Here is a 6,000-nt window from a genome sequence, read left to right on the forward strand (position 1 = left end):
GTCCTCACCTACATAAAGTCCACATCCTGCTGCTTCCCCAATTATAAAGTATATTATTTAGAGATGAGCGAACAGTGTTCTATCGAACTCATGTTCGATCGGATATTAGGCTGTTCGGCATGTTCGAATCGAATCGAACACCGCGTGGTAAAGTGCGCCATTACTCGATTCCCCTCCCACCTTCCCTGGCGCCTTTTTTGCTCCAATAACAGCGCAGGGTAGGTGGGACAGGAACTACGACACCGGTGACGTTGAAAAAAGTAGGCAAAACCCATTGGCTGCCGAAAACATGTGACCTCTAATTTAAAAGAACAGCGCCGCCCAGGTTCGCGTCATTCTGAGCTTGCAATTCACCGAGGACGGAGGTTTCCGTCCAGCTAGCTAGGGCTTAGATTCTGGGTAGGCAGGGACAGGCTAGGATAGGAAGGAGAAGACAACCAACAGCTCTTATAAGAGCTAAATTCCAGGGAGAAGCTTGTCAGTGTAACGTGGCACTGACGGGCTCAATCGCCGCAACCCAGCTTTCCCAGGATCCTGAATGGAATACACTGTCAGTGTATTCCCGTATACCCGATATATACCCCGATACCCGTTCCAACGGTGTGCCCCCCCACCTTCACCCCAGAAATACCCTGCAAGTCCCCTAGCAATAGAATTGGGGCTATATACACCCACAATTTTTACTACTGGTATACAGTGCCATTGTCTGACTGGGAATTCAAAGAATATATTGGGAATACAAATACCCTCATTTCTTGCTACTGCCATATAGTGCCAGTGTCTGACTGGGAATTCAAAGAATATATTGGGGTTACGTGCACCCACAATTTTTACTACTGGTATACAGTGCCATTGTCTGACTGGGAATTCAAAGAATATATTGGGAATACAAATACCCTCATTTCTTGCTACTGCCATATAGTGCCAGTGTCTGACTGGGAATTCAAAGAATATATTGGGGTTACGTGCACCCACAATTTTTACTACTGGTATACAGTGCCATTGTCTGACTGGGAATTCAAAGAATATATTGGGAATACAAATACCCTCATTTCTTGCTACTGCCATATAGTGCCAGTGTCTGACTGGGAATTCAAAGAATATATTGGGGTTACGTGCACCCACAATTTTTACTACTGGTATACAGTGCCATTGTCTGACTGGGAATTCAAAGAATATATTGGGGTTACGTGCACCCACAATTTTTACTACTGGTATACAGTGCCATTGTCTGACTGGGAATTCAAAGAATATATTGGGAATACAAATACCCTCATTTCTTGCTACTGCCATATAGTGCCAGTGTCTGACTGGGAATTCAAAGAATATATTGGGGTTACGTGCACCCACAATTTTTACTACTGGTATACAGTGCCATTGTCTGACTGGGAATTCAAAGAATATATTGGGAATACAAATACCCTCATTTCTTGCTACTGCCATATAGTGCCAGTGTCTGACTGGGAATTCAAAGAATATATTGGGGTTACGTGCACCCACAATTTTTACTACTGGTATACAGTGCCATTGTCTGACTGGGAATTCAAAGAATATATTGGGGTTATAAATACCCTCATTTCTTGCTACTGCCATATAGTGCCAGTTTCTGACTGGTAATTCAAAGAATATATTGGGGTTACGTGCACCCACAATTTTTACTACTGGTATACAGTGCCATTGTCTGACTGGGAATTCAAAGAGTATATTGGGAATACAAATACCCTCATTTCTTGCTACTGCCATATAGTGCCAGTTTCTGACTGGTAATTCAAAGAATATATTGGGGTTACGTGCACCCACAATTTTTACTACTGGTATACAGTGCCATTGTCTGACTGGGAATTCAAAGAATATATTGGGGTTATAAATACCCTCATTTCTTGCTACTGCCATATAGTGCCAGTTTCTGACTGGTAATTCAAAGAATATATTGGGGTTACGTGCACCCACAATTTTTACTACTGGTATACAGTGCCATTGTTTGACTGGGAATTCAAAGAGTATATTGGGAATACAAATACCCTCATTTCTTGCTACTGCCATATAGTGCCAGTTTCTGACTGGGAATTCAAAGAATATATTGGGGTTACGTGCACCCACAATTTTTACTACTGGTATACAGTGCCATTGTCTGACTGGGAATTCAAAGAATATATTGGGGTTATAAATACCCTCATTTCTTGCTACTGCCATATAGTGCCAGTTTCTGACTGGTAATTCAAAGAATATATTGGGGTTACGTGCACCCACAATTTTTACTACTGGTATACAGTGCCATTGTCTGACTGGGAATTCAAAGAGTATATTGGGAATACAAATACCCTCATTTCTTGCTACTGCCATATAGTGCCAGTTTCTGACTGGGAATTCAAAGAATATATTGGGGTTACGTGCACCCACAATTTTTACTACTGGTATACAGTGCCATTGTCTGACTGGGAATTCAAAGAATATATTGGGGTTATAAATACCCTCATTTCTTGCTACTGCCATATAGTGCCAGTTTCTGACTGGTAATTCAAAGAATATATTGGGGTTACGTGCACCCACAATTTTTACTACTGGTATACAGTGCCATTGTCTGACTGGGAATTCAAAGAGTATATTGGGAATACAAATACCCTCGTTTCTTGCTACTGCCATATAGTGCCAGTTTCTGACTGGTAATTCAAAGAATATATTGGGGTTACGTGCACCCACAATTTTTACTACTGGTATACAGTGCCATTGTCTGACTGGGAATTCAAAGAATATATTGGGGTTATAAATACCCTCATTTCTTGCTACTGCCATATAGTGCCAGTTTCTGACTGGTAATTCAAAGAATATATTGGGGTTACGTGCACCCACAATTTTTACTACTGGTATACAGTGCCATTGTCTGACTGGGAATTCAAAGAGTATATTGGGAATACAAATACCCTCATTTCTTGCTACTGCCATATAGTGCCAGTTTCTGACTGGTAATTCAAAGAATATATTGGGGTTACGTGCACCCACAATTTTTACTACTGGTATACAGTGCCATTGTCTGACTGGGAATTCAAAGAATATATTGGGGTTATAAATACCCTCATTTCTTGCTACTGCCATATAGTGCCAGTTTCTGACTGGTAATTCAAAGAATATATTGGGGTTACGTGCACCCACAATTTTTACTACTGGTATACAGTGCCATTGTCTGACTGGGAATTCAAAGAGTATATTGGGAATACAAATACCCTCATTTCTTGCTACTGCCATATAGTGCCAGTTTCTGACTGGTAATTCAAAGAATATATTGGGGTTACGTGCACCCACAATTTTTACTACTGGTATACAGTGCCATTGTCTGACTGGGAATTCAAAGAATATATTGGGGTTATAAATACCCTCATTTCTTGCTACTGCCATATAGTGCCAGTTTCTGACTGGTAATTCAAAGAATATATTGGGGTTACGTGCACCCACAATTTTTACTACTGGTATACAGTGCCATTGTCTGACTGGGAATTCAAAGAGTATATTGGGAATACAAATACCCTCATTTCTTGCTACTGCCATATAGTGCCAGTTTCTGACTGGTAATTCAAAGAATATATTGGGGTTACGTGCACCCACAATTTTTACTACTGGTATACAGTGCCATTGTCTGACTGGGAATTCAAAGAATATATTGGGGTTATAAATACCCTCATTTCTTGCTACTGCCATATAGTGCCAGTTTCTGACTGGTAATTCAAAGAATATATTGGGGTTACGTGCACCCACAATTTTTACTACTGGTATACAGTGCCATTGTCTGACTGGGAATTCAAAGAGTATATTGGGAATACAAATACCCTCATTTCTTGCTACTGCCATATAGTGCCAGTTTCTGACTGGGAATTCAAAGAATATATTGGGGTTACGTGCACCCACAATTTTTACTACTGGTATACAGTGCCATTGTCTGACTGGGAATTCAAAGAGTATATTGGGAATACAAATACCCTCATTTCTTGCTACTGCCATATAGTGCCAGTGTCTGACTGGGAATTCAAAGAATATATTGGGGTTACGTGCACCCACAATTTTTACTACTGGTATACAGTGCCATTGTCTGACTGGGAATTCAAAGAGTATATTGGGAATACAAATACCCTCATTTCTTGCTACTGCCATATAGTGCCAGTGTCTGACTGGGAATTCAAAGAATATATTGGGGTTACGTGCACCCACAATTTTTACTACTGGTATACAGTGCCAATTTCTAACTAGGAATTCAAAATGCGCAAGGCTCCCGGAAAGGGACGTGGACGAGGCCGTGGGCGAGGTCGGGGGAATGGTTCTGGGGAGCAAGGTAGCAGTGAAGCCACAGGGCGTCCCGTGCCTACTCCTGTGGGGCAGCAAGCATTGCGCCACTCCACAGTGCCAGGGTTGCTTGCCACATTAACTAAACTGCAGGGTACAAACCTTAGTAGGCCCGAGAACCAGGAACAGGTCTTGCAATGGCTGTCAGAGAACGCTTACAGCACATTGTCCAGCAGCCAGTCAGACTCTGCCTCCTCTCCTCCTATTACCCAACAGTCTTGTCTTCCTTCCTCCCAAAATTCCGAAGCTTTACAGAACAATAACCCAAACTGTCCCTGCTCCCCAGAGCTGTTCTCCGCTCCTTTCATTGTCCCTCAACCTGCCTCTCCACGTCACGATTCCACGAACCTAACAGAGGAGCATCTGTGTCCAGATGCTCAAACACTAGAGTCTCCTCCATCTCCGTTCGATTTGGTGGTGGATGACCAGCAACCCACCCTCATCGACGATGATGTGACGCAGTTGCCGTCAGGGCATCCAGTTGACCGGCGCATTGTGCGGGAGGAGGAGATGAGACAGGAGTTGGAAGAGGAAGTGGTGGATGATGAGGACACTGACCCGACCTGGACAGGGGGGATGTCAAGCGGGGAAAGTAGTGTGGATGTTGAGGCAGGTGCAGCACCAAAAAGGGTAGCTAGAGGCAGAGGCAGAGGTCAGCAGCTTAGGCGAAGCCAGGCCACACCCGGAATCTCCCAAGATGTTCCAGTTCGTACCCAGCCCCGAAAAACTCCCACCTCGAGGGCACGTTTCTCGAAGGTGTGGAGTTTTTTCAAGGAATGCGCCGAGGACAGATATAGTGTTGTCTGCACAATTTGCCTCTCGAAATTGATTAGGGGCTCTGAGAAGAGCAACCTGTCCACCACTTCAATGCGCCGTCATTTGGAATCCAAGCACTGGAATCAGTGGCAGGCAGCAACGGCAGGACAAAGGCCGCCTGCCGTTCACGCCACTGCCACTGCCTCTGCCACTGCCTCTGCCTCTGCCACTGCCACTGCTGACTGTGCTGGCGATGCACTCCAGAGGACGAGCCAGGACACCACTTCATCTGCCTCCGCCACTTTGTTGACTTCTACCTCATCCTCCCCTGGTCCTGTCTTATCTCCTTCTCCTGCACCATCAAAGGCACCATCAGGCGTTTCTTTACAACAACCCACCATCTCTCAGACATTGGAGCGGCGGCAGAAATACACTGCTAACCACCCACACGCGCAAGCCTTGAACGCCAACATCGCTAAACTGCTGGCCCAGGAGATGTTGGCGTTCCGGCTTGTTGAAACTCCCGCCTTCCTGGACCTGATGGCAACTGCGGCACCTCGCTATGCCGTCCCTAGCCGTCACTACTTCTCCCGGTGTGCCGTCCCCGCCTTGCACCAGCACGTGTCACTCAACATCAGGCGGGCCCTTAGTTCCGCGCTTTGCACAAAGGTCCACTTGACCACCGACGCGTGGACAAGTGCATGCGGACAGGGACGCTACATTTCACTGACGGCACACTGGGTGAATGTAGTTGAGGCTGGGACTGCTTCCCAAACTGGCCCGGTGTACCTCGTCTCCCCGCCTAACATTCCTGGCAGGGACACGAGAAGAACACCCCCCTCCTCCTCCTCCTCTACCGCCTCCTCCTCCGCCACCGCCTCCTCCTCCGCCACCGCCTCCTCCTCCGCTGTT

This window comes from Leptodactylus fuscus, chromosome 1, assembly GCF_031893055.1.
Source record: "Leptodactylus fuscus isolate aLepFus1 chromosome 1, aLepFus1.hap2, whole genome shotgun sequence".
In the NCBI taxonomy this organism is placed as follows: Eukaryota; Metazoa; Chordata; class Amphibia; order Anura; family Leptodactylidae; genus Leptodactylus; species Leptodactylus fuscus.